Source organism: Elephas maximus, chromosome 24, assembly GCF_024166365.1.
Source record: "Elephas maximus indicus isolate mEleMax1 chromosome 24, mEleMax1 primary haplotype, whole genome shotgun sequence".
Classification (NCBI taxonomy): domain Eukaryota; kingdom Metazoa; phylum Chordata; class Mammalia; order Proboscidea; family Elephantidae; genus Elephas; species Elephas maximus.
The window spans coordinates 15304473-15326712 of NC_064842.1; positions in this window are offsets into that span (position 1 = coordinate 15304473).

Here is a 22240-nt window from a genome sequence, read left to right on the forward strand (position 1 = left end):
GAGATAACACAGAGATGCTGAGAGGTGGAACAAAAATAGATGAGGGAGGAAGCTGATAGACTTGATCTTCTTAGAAAGGTGAGAATCTGGGTTCTTTCCCAAGGGAAGACCCTTCTCACTTCCATCTCCTTGCTCAGAGTTTGAGGCCTGATAGCACTGGAAAGAATGTTTGGAGTAGGTACTGAGATATCAGAAAAAAGGTGTTTGACACTAGCAAGTGGCCATCTAAGATGCACCAACTGGTCCCAACCCAGCTGGAGCAAAGGAGAATGAAAAACACCTAAGACCCAAGGTAAATATAAGCCCAAGAGACAGAAAGGGCCACATAAACCAGAGACTACATCAGCCTGAGACTGGAAGAACTAGATGGTGCCTGGCTACCACCAGTGACTGCCCTGACAGGGAACACAACAGTGAATTCCTAATGGAGTGGGAGAACAGTGGAATGTACACCTCACAAGACCAGTCTTAATGGTCTGACTGAAACTGGAGAGACCCCAGAAGTCATGGCTCCAGGACCCTCTGTTAGCCCAAGGACTAGAACCATTCCCGAAGCCAACTCTTCAGACAGGGATTGGACTGGACTATAAAACAAAAAATAATACCAATGAGGAGTGAGCTTCTTGCTCAAGTAGACACATGAGACTATGTAGGCAGCTCCTGTGTGGAGGTGAGATGAGAAGGCAAGGGGGACAGGAGCTGGCTGAATGGACACAGGGAATACAGGGTGGAGAGGAGGAGTGTGCTGTCACATTAGGGAGAGAGCAGCTAAGAGTACATAGCAAGGTGTGTACAAGTTTTTGTATGACAGACTGGCTTGATTTGTAAACTTTCACTTAAAGCACAATAAATAAAAAAAGAAAGAAAGGAAAAAGTGTTTGGAAAGGTTACTCAGCAGCTCTGGGGACCCGGCTTTGTATGTGTAGTAGGGGATTGATTCCTTCAGTGATGATAAATCAAGCACCTACCTTGTACCAGCCATTCCTTAAAGTCTTAGGGATACAGCCGTGGAGACAAGAGCTTCAGTCCCTTCCTCAAAGAGTTTGTAGACTGGAGGGGAAGACAGAAGGCAAACAGGCAGTTAAGACACAGCACAGGGAATTTTATGATAGGGTAAGTATGGAAGGGCTGTGGGGATCTTACCCAATCTTAATGCAGAGCTAAGAGCTCGTCTGCTAATCAAAAGGTGGCAGTTCAAGTCCACCAGTTGCTCCTTGGAGACCGCATGGGGCAGCTCTACTCTGTCCTACAGGGTCACTATGAGTCAGAATCAACTGGATGGCAATGGGTAAGGACGGCAAAGATTATTCCAGTTCACAAAGTGGAGGATCAAAGGCCCAGAGGCAAGAAAGAGCCCGGCATTTTTGGAAACTGAAAGTGGACCAGTAGAGCCAGAGCACAGGGTTGGAGGTGATGTGAGGTGAAAGCTGGAGAGTGAAGGAATAAGCAAGGGCCAGATCACAATGGGCAGAACACTCAACGTAGCCCTCCATGGCCCAGGGCCATCTGACCTGCCCAGAGAATGGGTTCTGTCCTGAGGGGCAGGAGGAAGAATGGAAACAAGGAGGCCAGCTAGGAGAGTAGTGGCAGTGGAAATGAGAAGTGAATGGGTTCGAGGGATCTGTGGGAGGAATAACTGACAGGGCTTGTTAATGGACTGGGTAAGGGAGACCCTCAAGCTTCTAGTTTGGGTAACTGCGCAGAGAGTGGTGTCATTCACTGAAACGGGAAACAGAAGGAAGAACTAGCTGGTGGGGAAGATGATGAGCTTATTTTTGAACATGTTGAGTTTGAGGGGAAAAGGGCAAGTGGACAGTTGGATTTATGCATCTGGAGCAAAGAAGAGAGATCTGGACTGGAGGCACTGAATTATAGGTCTTCAGCATTGAAGCCATGGAGTCATTGGAATGAACCAGGAAAGAGGATAGAGTAAGAAGAACTTCAGTCTGGCTACTGAGGCTAGAACACGAGATAGTATAACCACTTAGGAATGAGCTGAGGCTGAAGAACCCACATAGAAAGAAGAATCCACAAAAAAGAGGAGAAGAGGTTGGAAAGAAAGGTAGGAGGTAAAGACAAAGGAGTGTGATGTCATGGAAGTCAGGGGAAGAGAAGGCATTTCAAGGAGGGGACAATCAACAATGCCAGAGCTGCTGAGAAATCAAGGAAAAGACTCAAGAGTGTCCATTGGATCTAGCCACAGGGAGGTTTTAGTGATCTTGATTAGACTGCCTTTCAAAGGGTGGTAGGTGGGAACAGAAGAGAAAGAAGGGAGAGACAATGAGGGTGCACCACTCTTTAAGGAGAATAAAAGTGGAAGAGGAAGAAAGAATGATGGAGGGGCAGGTAGGGTCAAAGAAAGTTTTTTGTCTTGTCATTTTTTTTAATGGTAGCAAATGAATTTAAGTGGTCATAGGTAGGAATCTATGAATAAAGGTTAAAGATACAGGAAGGAATAAATAACTGTTAGGAGCAGCATTTCCTGAGGAGGTGAGACAGAACAGAATTTAGAACATCAAGGAAGGCATTAGCCTTGGACAGAAATAATAATAGTAATACTAACAATCACAGAAAGTTTCCTGTGCCAGGCACTGTGCTGAGCCTTTTATATTCGTTATTTCATTTAATGTATGCAGCAACACAATACAATAGGCGCTATTCCTATGCCCCCTTTTAAGTGTTGGTCAATTTTTTTTCCTAAATTTTACTTGTTTTGTTGCTGTTGTTGAGAATATACACAGCAAAACATACAGCAATTCAGCAGTTTCTACACGTACAGTTTAGTGGTATTGACTACATTCTTCCAGTTGTGCAACCATCCTCACCCTCCTTTTCTGAGTTGTTTGTCCCACATTAACATAAACCCACTGCCCCTAAGGTTCCTATCTAATCTTTCGAGTTGCTGTTGTTAATTTGATCCCATATGGGTAAATCTTAGAAGAGCATAATGTTCAAGGTTGTCCTTTTTTACTAGTTAAGCTAAACTATCGCCTGGCCTTAAGAAGACCTCAGGGGATTTTTTTTGTTTAAGATTTAAAGATAATCCCAAGGCAGTGGTTTCAGGGATTCATCCACCCTCCATGGCTCCCGAAAGTCTGGAGTTCATGAGAATTTGAAATTCTGTTTTTTCACTTTTCAGTCAAAAGGAGACTCCCTTTTGATCAGGAGTCTCCTATAGAATCTTTAATCAAAATGTTCAGTTCATCCAGTTCTTCTGGTCTCGTGGCAAAGGAGACAGTTGTTCATGGAGGCAATTAGCCACACATTCCATATCCTCCTCCTCTTCCTGACTCTTCTTCTTCCTCTGTTGCTCCAGGTGAATAGAGACCAATTGTTAGCGCCTTGGCTGGCAGCTTGCAAGATTTTAAGGCCCGAGGCACTATGCAACAAACTAGGGGATGGGAAAAAAAGCACTAAACACATTATTAGGTCAATTAACTGGGAGATCCCATGAAATCATGACCCTAAACCTCCAAACCAAGAACCAAATCCGATGTGGTGTTCAGTTGTACCTAAGGAGCCTCAGCATGATTTTTTTTTTTTTGACGTTGTTGTAAATACATCTATCACACAACTTTTGCCGATCCAACCTTTTACGGGTGTGCAGCTTATTAACAGCAATTATAATAATTGGCTGCGCAACCCTACCCTTAATCAATGCTATTTTTCCATCGCTGTTAACCTCCCTTTTCCCCCTCCCTCCCACCTCTAGTAACCACTAATAGACTTTGGTCTCTATACATTTGCCTTTTTATGTAAATGAGGTCATACAATATTTGTCCTTTTTTGATTGGCTTATTTCACTCAGCATAATGTTTTCAAACTCCATTCGTATTGTAGCATTTATCAACACTTCATTTCCTACTTTGTTCTTCTCTTTTAACTCTACTTTAGCTATTCGAAGCCTCTTTTCATTCCATGGAAATCCTGGTGAAGTAGCGGTTAACAGCTATGGCTGCTATCCACCAGGAGCTCCTTGGAAACTCTATGGGGCAGTTTTACTCTGCCCTATACAGTCGCTATGAGTCGGAATTGACTCGATGGCAAAGGATTTGGTTTTCGGTTTCATTCCATATAAAGTTGATGATCGGTTTTTCTGTTTCTGTAAAGAAGGCTGTTGGAGTTTTGACTGAGATTGCGTTGAATCTATAAATTACTTTGGGTAATATTGACATCTTAACAATATTAAGTCTTCCAATCCATGAACATGGAACATCTTTCCATTTATTAAAGTCTTCTTTAATCTCTTTCAGCAGTGTTTTTATAATTTTCGTTGTATTAAGTCTTTCATATCCCCAGTTAGACTTATTCCTAGGTATTTTATTCTCTTAGGTGCTATTGTAAATGGACTTGATTCCCTAATTTCCCTTTCAGATTTTTCATTGCTGTTTTTTGAAAACTTAATTGATTTTTGTTTGTTCACCTTGTACCCTGCAACTTTGCTAAATTCCCCTATTAGCTCTAGACGTTTTCTTGTGGATCCTTTGGGATTTTCTAGACACAGGATCATATCATCTGCAAACAGAAATAATTTTACATTTTCTTTTCCAATCTGGATACTTTTTATTTCTTTTTCTTGTCTTATTGCTCTGGCTAGGACTTCTAATACAATACTGAATAGAAATGGTGAGAGTGGCACCCTTGTATTTTCCCTGATTCCAAAGCAAAAACTCGGTGTTTCTCCACTAAGTAAAATATTGGCTATTGGCTTTTCATATATGCCCTGAGGCATACTGAGGAATTTCCCTTCTATTCCAATTTTCTTTAGGGTTTTCATCAAGAAAGGGCACTGGATTTTATCAGATGCTTTTTCTGCATCTATAGAGATGATCACGTGGTTCTTTTCCTTTGATCTATTGATCTGGTGTGTTATGTTGATTGATTTTCTAATGTTGAACCATCCCTGCATTCCTGGAATAAAGCAAGTGGGGGCCAATTTTTAACTGAGGCCTACACAACTGCCACAATTGCTCAATGTCACACAGCTAGCAAGTGATGGAGCTGGGACTTTTTCCATCTTAACAGAAACGAGGGAGGAGAGGGTGGATTCAGACGCAGGTAACTTTGCAGGTTTGAAGACAGGAAACTGTGGGAATTGCCATCTGATGACTTCTACATCTCTGAGAAATAGGAGGTGTGGGAAGGAGCAGTTGAGGGGTCAGCAGGAAAGAAAATTTGCCCTCTGTGGTGAATGGCAGATGAGAACCTGACAAGGCCACATCTCTAGCAGCTCCTGGAAACCAGGAAGCAGATACAGAGGAGGAGGTGGCGATGCAGGACTGCGGACTGGTTTTTCACTTGTCTCTCCCTGTTTCTACCTTTGCCAATTTAGCTCCAGAAAGGAAGAAGAACCTCTGGTTCTGCCAATGTTACTACATGTCAGAACAATAGTACTGCTGGGTCCTTGAAAACTGTGGCGCAACACCCCGTGTCATTACCGTTCTTATTTTTCGTTAGCTTTTACAACAGCTTTGTAATTTGAATTGGATTTTTTTGACATACCAAATCTCAGTGGCATGAAGTTTTTAGTTCTGAAATGTTTCATTCATTCCTTCATTCATTTACTCATTAATTCCACAAATATTTATGGAGAATCAGGCAGTAGCAGACAATACAGACTTTGTCCTTTCCCTCCAAAGTAGGAGAACACGCCTATTTTAACCAGACTGAGAATGTAAGTCCCAGGAGGTCAGAGGCTTTGCTTATCTTGTTTACTGCTGTATGCCTAGTGCCTGAATCAGTGCCTGGTATGTGGTAGATGCTCTATAAATGTTGGATGCAGAGGCACATTTGCCACGCTTGTGAAGCTAATGGAGTTTAAACTTCAGGCCCTCACCTGCATTAGCTCCTTCCAAGACTCTGCTGGGGTGGGGGGGTGGGGGGGTGCCCTACTATGTGCTGTCATGGTTATATGTTTTCATGAAAAAATTTCAAAAAGAAGATATTTGAACTAGTTAAGACCTCTGTTTCTACCCCAACTTTACCTCCATCATCTTGCCCTCTTGTCAAGTGACACTGGAGTGGCCACAGACATTTTGGGTATCCAACTAAGAGGAAGTAGCATTGGGAATACATTTAGTTGGGATACAGGGTATACATTTATGCGGTGCACTCTCACTTACGCATATAGTTATCACCAGCTATCCAAGTATAGGAATGACTTCCAAGAATATGCCTCCCATCCACTGTGAAGATCCACCTGGCATCATAACATAGATGTGCAGGGCCAGATGTAGTGTCACAAAATGAACATGTCCTAGGCTTCTGACACTGGAAGTTTGTGGGTGGTAGAGAAACAAGATCTTTAAAGACGGCCTCTAAAGTTATTTAAGATTCTGGCCCCTCAAAATGTGGTTGGATGAATGGGCAAATCTAAGTCCTCTCAGGGTTGGTTGAGGAATAATAAAAAACCAGTTGCCATCAAGTGGATTCCAACTCATGGTGATCCCATGTGTGTAAGAGAAGAACTATGCTCCATGGAGTTTTCAGCAGCTGTTTTTCTGGAAGCAGATTGCCAGGCCTTTCTTCCCAAGTACCTTTGGATGGATTCCAACCTCTAACCTTTCAGTTAGCAGCCAAGTGCACTAACCATTTGCACCACCCAGGGGCTCCTTGAGGAACAATAAGCTCCTACTTTACTTTTCTCTAGAGCTTAACAGAAAACAGACTGGTTTAAATTTTGTTCTTAGTGTTTAGAAATCCATCAAACCCTCTCTAAATGATGCTCACGGGACTTTTCCAAAAGGGTGTTAGCTTCCAGTCAGATCTGCAGAGCTGACATACCCACCAGACTCTAATTTGCCTTATATGATATCAAAGTATATATTTTCACCTCCAAGTTCTTTGTACTAAATGCTGTACAAGAACAATTATTACACCTTATTTTTTTATTAGATAGTGACTGCATTGTACTAACAGATTTCTGGTGGCATTCGTTCACTCACCCAACAAATGTATTGAGTCCCTTTTATGAGTCAGGCATTCGGGGTAAAACAAACAGAACACAGTCCCCTTCTTCAAAGAGCTTTTAGTCTAGTGGGGGTGGGAGTGAAACAATTAAACAGGTGATGACAACTCATGAGTCGCCCTAAAATGAGGGTGAAGATGAGCACATTGTATTTGGAGGAGTTGGGTGGAGCACCTCACTCGGCTAGGCTAGGGGAGTCACGGAAGGTTTCTTGGAAAAGCTGAGTCAACCGCTTGGCAGGGACGCTGACGCAGACTCAAGCCTGGTAGGAGGGTGAACTAGATCAAAGGTTCCCAAACCTGGTTGATCATCAGAATCACCTGGGGGAGTTTTTTTAACCACTTCGAGAGTTCCAGGCCCAACCCAGACCTACCGACTCAGAATTTCAGTGGGCCGAACCCCAGGAACCTGTCATTTTCTTTTAAAGCACCCTGCACCCTCGGTGGTGCTTCTAATCAGCCAGACTTGGTGAAGTGGATGACCTTTGGATTCTGCGGGGGCATAATGAGGCCTGCAGGAGTCATGAAGGCCCTGTGGAGGAGGAGGGGACAAGGTATGGGTAGGCGGAAGAGACATTCCAGTGGCAGGAAACAAAAGCCTCCTGTAAGCGCTGTTTGAACAGAGCTGGGGCCGTTTTGGAACACTCACACAGCATAGCTGGCAGCTCACGGGGCTACTGGCTTACTCAGGCTCTGAAAGCCACTTAGCAACCCAATAAAGGGCACAGAGCCAGCTGTGTAACATGGAGAGCCAGGGAGCATGAAGGAGGAGGCTCAGACCCTGCCCTGTCACCCTGCAGGGACTTTGCCCAAAAGGTTTACTCTGGTTCACCCTCCAGTTTTCTAATTCTAGAAACAGTGCCTTGTGTCATTTCCTTGATTTTTATAACAGCTTTATTAAGATATAACTCTCATACAGTAAAATGCACCCTTTTAAAGTGTACAATGCAGTGGTTTCTGGTATATTCACAGAGTTGTGCCACCATCAAACCAAACCAAACCTATTGTCAGTTGAGTTGGTTCCTACTCACAGCAACCCTACAGGACAGAGAAGAACTGCCCCATAGGGTTTCCAAGGTGGATTCAAACTGCTGACCGTTTGGACATCAGCCAAGCTCTTAACCACTGGCCACCAGCGCCACTGTGCAACCATCACCACTATCTAATTTTAGAACATTTTCATCACTCCAAAAAGAAGCCCCCTACCCATTAGCATTCCCCTGGCCCCACAGGCCCTGGCAACCACCAATCTACTTTCTGTCTCTACAGATTTGCCTACTCTGGACATTTCATATAAATGAAATCACACAGTATGTGCCCTTTTGTATCTGACTACTATCATTTTGTATGTTTTCAAGGTTCATCCATGTTGTAGCATGTATCAGGTTTCATTTCTTTTTGTTGCCAACTAATACCCATTGTATGGGTATATTGATTTTATTTATCCATTCATCAGCTAATGGACATTTGAGTTGTTTCCACCTTTTGGCTATTACAAATAATGCTGCGACAAACATTGGTGCACAAATTTTTGTGTAAATCTATGTTTTCAATTCTCTTGGGTATATCCCAAGAAGTGAAACTGCTGGGTTGTATAAACTCTGTTAAACTGTTTGAGGAACTGTAGGAATGTTTTCCAAAGAGGCTGCACCATTTTACTTTCCTATCAGCAGTGGACGAGGGTTCTAATTGCTTCACGTCCTTGTCAAAACTTGTTATTGTTCATTTTCATTATGACCATCTTAGAGAGTGAGATGTTTCCACAAACAGATACAGCGCTGGAAGCACTCCCTCCTGTATGCCAAGAAATTTGGAAGACAGCTACCTGGCCGAGCCACTGGGAGTGATGCAACAGAATGTGGAACTTATTGTACAAGATCATTAGTATCACACCCAAGTAAAATTTTGCTGAAGATCATTCAAAAGCGGCTGCAGCAATATATCGGCAGAGAACTGCCAGAAATTCAAGCCATATTCAGATTAGGATATGGAACCAGGGATATCATTGCTGATGTCAGATGGATCTTGGTTGAAAGCAGAGAATACCAGAAGGATGTTTATTTGTGTTTATTGACTGTGCAAAGGCATTCGACTGTGTGGAACATAACAAATTATGGATAACATTGCCGAGAATGAGAATTCCAGAGCAGTTAATTGTGCTCATGCAGAGCCGGTACATAAACCAAGAGGCAGTCCTTCAAAAAGAGCAAGGGATACTGTGTGGTATACAGTCAGGAAAGGTGTGCGTCAGGGTTGTATCCTTTCACCATACTTATTTAGTCTATATGCTGAGCAAATAATCTGAGAACCTCGAGTATATGAAGAAGAATGGGGCATCATGATTAGAGGAAGACTCATTAACAACCTGCGATATACAGATGACACAACCTGGCTTGCTGAAAGTAAAAATGACTTACTGATGAAGATCAAAGACTACAGCCTTCAGGATGGATTGTACGTCAACATATAGAAAACAAAAATCCTCACAACTGGACCAATAAGCAACATCATGATAAATGGAGAAAAGATTGAAGGTGTCAAGGATTTCATTTTATTTGGATTCACAACCAACACCCATGGGTGCAGTAGTTGAGAAATCAATGCATTGCATTGGGCAAATCTGCTGCAAAAGACCTCTCTAAAGTGTTAAAAAGCAAAGATGTCACTTTGAGGACTAAGGTGTGCCAGACTCAAGCTATGGTATTTTCAATCGCCTCATACGCATACAAAAGCTGGACAATGAATAAGGAAGACCTAAGAATTGGTGCCTTTGAATTATGGTGTTGGCAAAGAATATTGACGGTATCACAGACTGCCAGAAGAACGAACTGTCTTGGAAGAAATACAGCCAGAATGCTCCTTAGACGGGAGGATGGTGAGACTTCATCTGTCCATGTAGAAGGACATCACATTTGGTAAGTAGATGGTCAGTGAAAAAGAGAAAGACCCTCAATGAGATGGATTGACACAGTGACTGCAACCATGGGCTCCAGCATAGCAACAATTGTGAGGATGGCACAGGATCAGGCAGTGTTTCGTTCTGTTGTACATAGGGTTGATATGAGTCGGAACCGACTTGACAGCACCTAGCAAGAGTGGGTGAGAAGTGGTATCTCATTGTGATTTTGATTTGTATTTTCCTAATGATCAATGATGCTAAGCATCTTTTCATGTACTTATTGATCATTTGAATATCTTCTTTAGAGAAATGTCTATTCAAATTCTATGCCCATTTTTCAATTGGATTGTCTTTTTGTTGAGTTGTGAGAGTTTTTATATATTCTAGATATAAGCCACTTGTCATATGTATAAGGAGTCTGGTGAAGAAGATATTAAGCACTCAGCCGCTAACCGAAAGTCCAGCAGTTCAAACCCACCAGCCACTCTGCAAGAGAAAGATGCGGCAGTCTGCTTCCGTAAAGATTTATAGCCTTGGAAACCCGATGGGGCAACTCTACTCTGTCCTATAAGGTCACTATGAGTATCCTATATACGACTTGCAAATATTTTCTCCTATTCTGTGGACCGTCTTTTCACTTTCTTGATGGTGTCCTGTGAAGTACAAAAGTTTTTAATTTTGATGAAGTCCAATTTATCTATTTTTTCTTTTGTTGCTTGTGCTTTTGGTGTTATATCTAAGAAACCATTGTCTAATCCAAAGTCACGAAGATTTACTCCTGTGTGTTTTTCTAAGAGCTCTATAGTTCAGCTCTTACATTGAGGTCTATTGAATTAGGTTTTCATGTAGTTTGATATTGGGGCTCCAACTTCATTATTTTGCATGTGGATATCAAGTTGTTCCAGCACCATTTGTTGAAAAGGCTGTCCGCCCTCCATTGAATTGTCTTGACACTCTTGCCAAAAATGAATTTACCACGTATATATATATATTTTTTAAGGGTTTTAGTTCTGTATCCCTGATTCAATTGCATTGACTTAGATGTTTATCCTTATGCCAATACCACACTGTCTTGATTACTGTAGCTTTGTAGTAAATTCTGAAATTGGGTAGTGTGAGTCTTCTGACTTTGTTCTTCTTTTTTAAAGTCGGTTTGGCTATTCTGGGTCTCTTGCATTTCCATATGAATTTTAGGGTCAGTGTGTCAATTTCTGCAACAAAGTCATCTGGAATCGTGATAGGGATTACGTTGAAGTCATTTCCTCCTGAAGTAGCTGCGTGAGGTCATTAACAGGTCACGAGTGAGGAACAGCTATTTATTATCTGTTCGACAGATAGGAAAATTAAGACCAGAACAGTGCATTTTTAATCGCCTTCAGACTGACAGCACTGCTTTCAGTAATAGAACAGATGCCTCCTAACTCACATGATGCCAGTCTCCTTCTTTGTCCTTAATTCAGTCCTTGCTGTATGCCAGGCATAGTTCTGGGCACTGAGTAATTTAGAGCTGAGGAAAAGGCCACTTGAAGCTTGCGTCAAATCAGTTGCTCTTTCTGAGACAGAGAGATAACAAATCCACCAGGCATTGTCATTCCTTCGACTATCCAGAAAATACCAACCAAAAATTTTTAAATGTAATAATTTATCATTTTTCTTTTCCTAACTGCAAAGTTAAATGTGCTCACCATAGAAAGTTTTGAAAATAGAAAAACTCCAAAGGACAAAATAAAAATTTCCCATAATCCAACTACCCATAGACAATCACTGTTAATGCATTGGTCTGAGAGTCTAAGCTCTGTAATAATAACGGTTAACATGGTGGTTATCGTGGTCTGGCCTGTTTAAAAACTATACATCGTCTCAATTTAATCTTCACAATAACCCAAGGAGTTAGGTATTTATTTGTTCATTTATTCAACAAATATTTTGCCAGTCTCTATCATGTGCCAGGCCCATATCTAGCTGCTTAGGATGTGTTAGTAAATCAAAGAATAAAAATCCCTGTCCTCTTAGATTTTACATTTTAGCAGGGGAAATTGATAATAAACAATAGATGTATTGAATATGTTAATTATATACTATTTTTTTTTTTATGTTAGAAGATGGTAAGTATTATGGAAAAATAGTTCAGAGGAATAAGGACTAGAAGTGCAAGGACAGAGGGTAGGAGAGAGTTACCTCACTGAGTAGTTCTATTTTTCTATTTATTGCAATTATAATGGATGCTGTGATGCTGTCCAGATATCCTTCAGGACTGAAAACTATTCCCCCAGTTCCTAGGAATGCTACTGGCAGACAGCCTTCAGTTGTCAGCCCTCTTAGGAAATTGCCTTGGATGAAGAAAGTCATTTCATCCAAGATCATGCCGACTTCTGGGACAGCCCACATCCAGTGTTTGGGCAATGTGAGAATGCAAAGGCCTCACCCCTCGCCCCAACTTGAGACTACTCTGAAGGGTCACCCCAGCTTCAGAGCTCCCAGTGAAGTTGAGTGAGACTCCATTCAGACTGCATTGTGGTCCAACCAACTTCTCCCTCTAGTCTACCCAATCCTGCCTCCTTCACTTCCCTTCTATGGGTGTAGCTATCAACAGCACCTCCTTACAAACTTCCGTGCTAATATCCTTCTCAATGCCTATTTACTTGGGAATCAGTCTATGATTGTTGGTACCAGCAATGGTCCTAGAAAGCTAATTCTAAAATGGGACTTCAGAATTAGGTCACCCACCATCTGGCTGTTAAGGAAGACCTCCATCCCTGGCAGTAGGTGGAATACAGATAGTCCCTAGCGTAAGGTGCCATGGAAATTGTTCACACTTTGACTGATGGTGAGCTGGAATAGTATTCTGGGAGATGGGAAATCCATTAGAGAATGTGATATATAGATGTTGGCAAAATTTGGGGAAAATAATAGCTATAAGGATAATGGAATTGGGTGGCTTTTGCTAAGGATAATTAACATGTGGGAAAAAAATAATGAAATGTTGAGAAAGATTAATCAGCCATTTAAACCTTAGTGTGAAAGCCAGAGGACCTCCTTGGGAGCACAGAAAGAGGCTGTCATCTCCTGCACCTGGAAGACAGCGAAAGCTGAAGACATAGAACTTAATCATGAGAGAGCAAAGCTCCAAAGAGGTTAAATTTACAACCTAGACTGGTTTACTATGCCAAGCTTAGGTCCTGGTTGGGAAAGAATGTGACCCTGACACCTGGGATGGGAATATCTGAGTTGATGCAGCCCTAGATTACCCTGAACCCTCCGAGCTTGCGGAAATGGCCCACCTCTCCCTATTAAGGGCTAACATCTCCTCCCCTTCTTGCTTGAAGATGATGCAGAGGACTCTCCCCTGGAGGACAACACACACATGCACCTCCTGTAGAATCTGCCACCATCTGCCCTCTGGCCACTAGGCCATTGTTGTTGTTATTAGGTGTCTTCAAGTCAGTTCTAACTCATGGCAACCCTATATGCAACAGAACAAAACACCGTCCGGTCCTACACCATCCTCACAGTCCTCGTTATGCCTGAGCCCATTTTTCCAGCCACTGCATCAATCCGTCTCATTGAGGTTCTTCCTCTTTTTCACCAACCCTCCACTTTACCAAGCATGATGTCCTTCTCCAGGGACTGGCCCTTCCTGATAACATGTCCAAAGTATGTGAGATGAAGTCTCACCATCCTCGCTTCCAAGGAGCACTCAGGCTGTATTTCTTCCAAGACGGACTTGTTTGTTCTTCTGATAGTCCGCGGTATATTCAATATTCTTCGACAACACCATAATTCAAAGGTATCAATTCTTTTTCTGTCTTCCTTATTCATTGTCCAGCTAGGCCAATAACTAGGATAAAGCCACCACATAACCTGACCAAAGACAAGCTGAGGGAGGAAAGGGCCTCTACACCAAAGAAGCAAGCTATGGGATCTACCAATACATACCAGAAGCTGCTGGGAAAGTACTGCTAGGACTACATTCCCAAGGTGTGGGATCAAGGGAGGCAAAACATAAAACTGAAGGAGGGAAAGGAGCACCCTCTGAGGATACGGGGTTTAGCACTCTGGCAAAATCCCCAAAGACAGTGTGAATACACTGCTAGGATGGTTCCTAGAAGCATGGACAAAACGGTGGCCCACACTAAGTGAGGCGGAAATGCCAGAATTGTCACGCGGATGGTGGAAGAAGGCAATCAAACGCTCAGAGAAGTGAGCATGTTAGAACTATACATAGATGGCTACGTTCCATGAGAGGACCCAGAGGATACACCAAATCTATAAGAAGTGAACTGGCAATAAGCACTTGGCTGCTAACCAAAAGGTTGGCGGTTCAAATCCACCAGCCTCTCTGTGGGAGAAGACATAGTGATCTACTTCCGTAGATTACAGCCTTGGAAACCCTATGGGACAGTTCTGCTCTGTCCTGTAGGGTCACTATAGGGTAGCTACGAGTCGGAATTGACTCGACGACAATGAATTTGGTTTGGTTTTTATATATAGTCATGTTCCGCGTAAGGTCCATGAGAGCAATGTCAAACTGCACAGACGTCCGCGATCCCATAAGATTTTACTAGAGTTCAGAAATCCTGATCGGAGAACAGGATTTAGCAGATGTAACTGGACATAGCGAATGCAACAGCTTCCCACAAGCAACACGTATATCTCATGTCTCATATTCAAAATGATTGCGCTGCCAGGTATATAATGGTACTGTACTGTACATGTATAACCTAAACACGTATGTCTTGATAGTCATAATAAAGGTCTATGTTAATGGCTTATGTATGTACTGTACTATATTTTCTATTGTTACTTTAATGTGAACTTTTCCTACTTAAAAATAAGTTTACCGTAGGAAAAAAAAAAGAAATGAACTGGCGAGATTGAGAGGAGCGCCAGTATCACTAAGAGTGCAAAGGCCAGGGCAGAGGGTAGGAGAGGCCATTACAGAACTAAGATCACTGGGGACAATGGGACCCCGAAACCACAGGGGTCACACCAGTGCTTAACCCTCAAAACCCAGGTAGATGAAGTTGTCATAAAAGCAGCAAGACTGGAATGGCAGGCAGGGAACCCTGATCCTCAGAGAGTTAAGGAGATAATGAATAGAACTCAGTGAAAATAAAGGGATGGACATTCATCAAAGTTCATTACAGCACCGTTCACAATAGCCAAAAGGTGGGAACAACCGAAATGTCCATCAACAGATGATGGATAAACAAAATGTGGTATATACACACAATGGAATCTTACTCTGCCATTAAGAGAAATGAAGTCCTGATCCATGCTACAACACAGTGAGTGAACATGCTACAATATGCTGAGTGAAATAAGTCAGACACAAAAAGACAAATATCGTGTGATCCCGCTTATATGAAATATCTGGAATAGGCAAATGCAAGTTTACTAGAGGCTACAAAAGATGGGAGGGAAGGGGGAAGGGAGAGTAGTAGCCCCACCTGCAGCTGCTATGCCAGCTGTGATATCTTTGCTACAGCAAATTAACATAGCCTCAGATACATAATATGTGGCCACTAAGCCAATGAAGGAAACCCTGGTGGAGTAGTGGTTAAGAGCTGCAGCTGCTAACCAAAAGGTGAGCAGTTTGAATCCACCAGGCACACCTTCGAAACTGTATGGGGCAGTTCTACTCTGTCCTATAGGGTTGCTGTGAGTCTCTATGAATCGGAATCAACTCAACGGCAAAGGGTTTGGTTTGGTTTAAGCCAATGAATATGTTCTTTTCCATCTCTATCAAAAAGAGGCTCAGAAACAGTTGTTCACTTGGAACAGACAATGTAGACATTTGCCCCAAAGCTGTGTTACCTGCTCTTGGTATAATACAATCACCGGAGATGGGACTGGCTGGATATTGGTGACATCATGTTAATCAGACCAAATGAGCAAGAAATGGCTGGTGTATTGAAGGCCTCTGTGAGGGAAAAAAAAAACCCTCTGAAGATTCAGGGCTCTGCCATGTCAATAAAATTTTTAGGGCTCCAATGGTCGGGGGACATGCCAAGACATCTCTCCAAGTAAAGGATACATTATTGGATCTTGCACTTCCCACAACTAAGAAGGTAGCACAACACCTGGTAGGCCTCTCTGATTTCTGGAAGCACCATAGTCCAAGTCTGGGAATATCGCTTCAACCCATATACCAGGTGCCATGAAAGTCAACTTTAAGTTGGGCCCAGAGCAGGAAAGGGCTTTTGCAGCACGTCCACGCTGCACTGCAAGCAGCTCTGCTGCTTGCGCCATAGATCTGGCAGACCCTATGTCATTAGAGGTATCAGTGGCGGGAGAAGATGTCATGTGGAATTTATGACAAGTCCAAGAGAGAGAATCACAATGCAGATCCCCAGGGTTCTGGAGCAAGGCCATGCTATCTGCAGCGGAGAATTAAATATCTTTCTAGAACCAAGTTCTGGCATACTATTAGGCCCTAGTAGAGACAGAGCACCTGACTGTGGAACATTAAGTGACCAGGCAGCTACAAGTTCTCATCACGAACTGGATTCTGTCAGAGCCACCAAGTTGTAAGGTAAGTGGGCATATTAGCAATCCATCATAAGGTAGAAACGGTGGTACATCCAGGATCGACCACAGGCAAGGGTGAAGGGCACAGTGACCTGCACAAGTTGGTTGTCCAGACACCCATGTCACCCATCACTGTTGCACTAGCACTTCTCCCTGGGATCACACTGTGGCTGCATGTAGGTCCCTTACAACCAGTTGACAAAGGAGGAGAAAACCTGACAGTGGTTCACAGGTAGTTGGCTCAAAATGTGGGGTCAAGCTACAAATGGATGGTAGCTACACTACAGTGCCCTTCAGGGGTGACCTTTAAAGATAGTGGTAATCAGAAATACTCTTAAGGGGCAAAACTTCAGGCAGTGCACCTGGTCATCCAGTTTGTGTGAAAAAAGAAGCGGCTTAGTTTAGAATAAATAAGGACGCATGAATAGTGGTGAATAGCTTGGCCAGGGATTTAGAGGAGAGAGAGCTGTAAATTGGGACAAAGAGGTCTGTGGTAGAAGCACTTGGATGGACAGACAGTATAAAGACCTTTGGTTAGCAAGTTAATGCCTACCAGATAGTACACACCACAGAAGAACATTATACAAGCAAGTAGACAAAAATGGCTTGTCCACTTGAATTCTACCGGCCTCTGTAATTGGCCACCCCAGCATTGGCATAATAGGCAAATGGGCAAAGTACCATAGTGGTAGGGATGGAGGCTATGCCTGGGCCCAACATCATGGGTTTCCTTTCACCAAGGCTGCCCTAGGTACTATTGCTGCATGTCCAACTGGCTAACAATAGAAACCAAAACTGAACCAGGTCCTGGTATGCTATAAGGCCCTAGTAGAGACAGAGCACCTGACCATGGAACATCAAGTGACCAGGCAGCTAAAAGTGCTCATCATGGGCTGGATCCTGTCAGAGCCACCTAGTTGTAAGGTCTTTGCCATCATTCCTTGAGGAAATCAACCAACCACCTAGCAAGGAGTAGCAATTAACTTTTACAGAAACAGACAAACATTCTGAGGATGGTTTTGCCCTTCCTCACTGCAGGACTTCAACTAGCACTATTTAAGGGCCCACAACATGTTTGATCAGCTAGCACAGGATCCCACATAGCGTGTTAGACCAAGAGCCCCACTTGACAGCAAAAGAGGTGCAAGAGTGTGTCCTGACCATAATATCAGATATAATACCTCCCAGTCTGACAGAGTATGGAACAGCCTGCTGAAATATCAACTTGGATGGGACACAATGTACACTCTAAATTAAGGAACTTTTAAAATATGGGAACAAAGGAGCGGAAGCAGTAATGGCTCTACTTCCCATCTCTCTCAATGACCTGCTTGGGGCTTTGTGTTTCCTGGTTCTACCCAGAGGATTAAAGGTCCTAGTGACAAAAGGAGAAATGCTTCCACCAGGTGACACAGAAAAAATCTCACTGAACTAAGTTATGGCTACCACTTGGGCACTTCAGGCTATTTATGCCAAGAGACCAGCAGGCAAGAAGATTCACCCTCTTTACAGGGGTAATTAACCCTGATCATCAAGACAAGGTAGGACTCCTGTTCTGCACTGGAGGCAGGCAAAAATATACTTGGCATGCAGGCAATCCATTTCTGACACTTAATAGATGAGTGCAGAAGCTATGGCCTGCAGAGGGCTTAATGACCAGGGACCGACCGCTCAGGGATGAAGGTGTGGTCACCCCACCAGGTAAGCTACCTAGACCAGCAGAGGTGCTATTTGTGGCTGAGGGGAATCTAGAATGGTTAATAGAAGGGAGGGGAGAAAATAAATATTAATTGTAGCAATAAGACCAGCTGCAATGTCAAGAGTTGTAGCGCATCCCCTTAACCTTCCTCTTTAAGTTTCTTCTAGGAAAGAAATCTACTGGAACCCTGGAGGAGCTGCTCCCCAGACTTATATGAAGAAGTAAATCCAAGCAGCACAAGGGGTGGACTGTAATGGATGCTGTAATGTACCACACATGAATCCCCATTAAGACTGATGGATTTATTTGCCCAATTGCTTGGAAGTGGTCCCAGCAAACATCCCTCAGCTGTCAGCCCCCTTCAGGAATTGCCTCTCCCAAAGAGCATCGGCTAGTGCAAAGTGACATTCCTTTCCTAGGTTGCCCTCATCCAATGACTGGTCAAATCGGGAATATAATGGCCTGGCCCCCTCATGTTGACTTAGGGCAATTCTGAAGGGCCTCCCAGCTTCAGAGTTCCTCATGAAGTTGGCTGACAACTTTGTTGAGGTCGCATTTTTCCCTTCCTTTCCATTTTTTTTTTTTTTTTTTCCCATGGCAGCTGACCATAAGAGCACTCCCTAATAAACTTCCTGCATGCCAATCTCCACCTCAGAAACTGCCTCCCAGGAAACCCAACCTGTGACCATGATATTCGAGCAGACTTGAAAGAAGTAAGAAGGAAGGTCATTCTAGGCAAAAGGGCAGCTAGTCCAAAAGCCCTAAAGCAAGGATGTGTTTGTGTGGTCAAGAAACAGCAAAAGCCAGAGTGGCTGTAGAGGAGTGAGTGAATGGGAGAGTAATGGAAGATGAGACCAGAGCAATCATGGGCAACCAGACCATGTTGGGCACTGAAGGCCATAATTGGGTTTTGGCTTTTTACTCCAAGTGGACACCACTGCAGGGTTTTGACAAGAAAAGTGACATAATCTAACTCAAAATTTAAAAGAATCATTCTGGTTATTGTCTTGAGACAAGGGTGTAGGAGGCTATTTCAGTGATCCAGGCAAGATGGGATAGAAGCTCACACCAGGGTGGTAGTTGGAAAGGTGGTAAAAACTGGTCTGATGCCAGATGGATCCTGAAGGTAGAGCCAACAGGTTTCCTGAGAGATTAGGCGTAGCGTATGGCAGAAAGAAAGGAGCCAAGGGTCACTCTAAGGGGTTTTTGTACTAAATAAGCTGAAGAATGGAATTGAGATGGAAATGCTATGGATAGAGTAGATGGGGCAGTTACAGAAAATAAGTAGTTTGGTTTTGGTTGTTAAGTTTGAGATGTCCATTGTTGGTTTCTGTTCGTTGCTGTCAAGTTGATTCTGTTAGATATCCAAATGAAGAAGTTGGCTAGGCAGTTGGAGACATGAGTCTATATTTCAGAGGACAGGCCTGGACTGGAGATGAAAATTAGAATAATTTGCATTATAGATGTTATTTTAAGTCTTGAGACTGAATGAGATCAGCAAGAGTGGGCGTTATATGGAGAAGAGAAGACCAAGGACTAAGTCCTGGGTGCTCTACACTTAACCATGAAACTCATTGCTATCGAGCCAATTCTGACTCAGAGAGAATCTATAGGACAGAGTAGAGCTGCCCAACAGGGTTTCCAAGGCTGTAAGTCTTTATGGAAGCAGACTGTCACATTCTTCTCCCGTGGAGAGGCTTGTAGGTTCAAACCAATGACCTTCCAGTTAGCAGGTGAGCACTTAACAACTGTGCCACTAGGACTCCTTCTCCATCCTTAGGAGGGCAAGAAAAAGTGATGAACCTGCAAAGGAGATAGAAGAGTGACCAGAGAGGTAGGAAGACAACCAAGAGAGTGTAGAGTCCTGGAAGCTAAGAGAAGAAAGTATGTCAAAGAGGAAGGAGGGTCCAACTGGGTCAAGCTTATGCTCAAAGGCCACGTATGAAAAGAGCAAAGGATTGCCCACTGAATTCAGTCAATGTTGGTGACCTTGACAACATCAGTTTCACTGCAGTGGTGGGGACAAAAGCCTGATTGGAGTGGGCTTAAAAGAGAGTGGGAGGAGAGGAATTGGAAGAATTCTGTGGCAAAGAGGTGCAGAGAAATGCTGGGTAGTGGCATGGAAGACGGGTAGGAGAAAAATTATTATTGTTCCTATCTACACATAGGAAACCCTGGTGGCGTAGTGGGTAAGTGCTACGGCTGCTAACCAAAGGATCAGCAGTTTGAACCCGCCAGGCGCTCCTTGGAAACTCTATGGGGCAGTTCTACTCTGTCCTATAGGGTCACTATGAGTCGAAATTGACTCGATGGCAATGGGTTTGGTTTTGGTTTGTATCTACAGATGAGAAAACTGAGGCTGAAAAAAGTTGAGTAACTTGGCCAAGTTTATTCAGCTAAGTTCTGACTTAAGTGTAGAACTGCCTGAGCATAAGGGCTGAGGTCTCTCCACATGTTGTCACTAATCCCTATTGATGGAAACTTTGTTTAAAAAATTTTTTTTTTCTATTATAAAACTGATGAAAACTCTTGTAAATAAGGCTTTGCTTACATCTCTAATGATTTCCTAAGATGGATTCCTGCAGGTAGAAATCCTGGGTCAAAAGGTATGCATATAGCTTGGGACCCACCCTGCCAACAGTCTGCAGAAACGTGCCATTTACACTTCCGTCAGCGATGAATGCAAATTCTACGAGAATTCTATTTCCCTGCATCGTTGCCAACACTAAGTCTTATCTTTTTTTCCACTCAATTACTGTTGTTGGTAGGTGCCTTCAAGTCAATTTTTGATTCACAGTGAACCCGCGTCACAGAGCAGAGCTGCCCCATAGGGTTTTCTAGGCTGTAATCTTTATAGGAGCTTGATTCACAGTGAACCCGCGTGACAGAGCAGAGATGCCCCATAGGGTTTTCTAGGCTGTAATCTTTATAGGAGCAGATCGCCAGGTCTTTCTCCTGCGGAGCCACTGGGTGGGTTTGAACCATGAACCTTTTGGTCAGCAGCAGACTGCTTAACTGTTGCGCCACCAGGGCTCTTTCTACTCAATTAAACCAAAAAAACCAAACCCAGTGCCATCGAGTCGATTCCAACTCATAGCAACCTATAGGACAGAGTAGAACTGCCCCATAGAGTTTCCAAGGAGCACCTGGCGGATTTGAACTGCCGACCTCTTGGTTAGCAGCCGTAGCACTTAACCACTACGTCACCAGGGTTTCCTATCTACTCAATTGCATAGGTGAAAATAAAGTCATTTTATTGTGCACATGATAATTGCCGGTTAGATCTGACCCTGTGAAACAGTCGGCTTCCCAGCAACCCCTTGGCTTCTGCTGGTATTTATCACTCAGATCAGATGACCCTCACGTGACCCCCATCATCAAGAATTCTTATCTCTTGCTAAAACGTGTTTGGTTTAGAAGGTAAGCTGCACATAACTAGATAAAGAGTTATTAAAACAATAATTTTAGGATACGAAATCAGATCTTGGGTTATTTTTCTATCTGAGAGACTGTGGAAGAGCTAAAGATTTTAGGAAAAGGGTTTGGGAAAAGTTGGGGGCAAGAGGGGAGGGCGTGATAACAGGATCCTGTATGGGATTCATATGAACTATGACCTAAGGAGAATGTCCAGTTCCAAAGACTCCCCCAGAGGGTGCCTGCAAAGAAGGGAGGCCCCTTTGTAAAATACACTCCGTGTGCCATGATTTTAAAGTTAGCCCCTGCTGGAGGCTTTCTGTTCTCCCTTGGCTCCTCATTCTAGCCTTGAGCCAGGATCCAGGAAATCAGCAGATAAACTGACCTGGCATATTTGAAAGAAGTACAGGTGTTTATTTACAGCAGTAATACGTAGTTGTAGGAAGATTAAAAAATAAAGACAAGCAGAAAGAAAAATAATTAAAGCACTGAAGATTCCTTCCACTGTCCTCTCATTTTGCTGATTTTGGTTTCTAGATCTTTTCATCAAAAAACTTTATGTTATAAATTTATAGAATCTATTTTTTTTTTTATTATTTTCAGTTAATAAATCTTGAACATCTTCTAGCTTTCATGTTGTTATTGTTAGCTCCTGTGTAATCAGCCCTCCACTCATGGTGGCTCCTGACTCACGAGGACCCCACACACAGTGGAACAAAATGTCGCCCAGT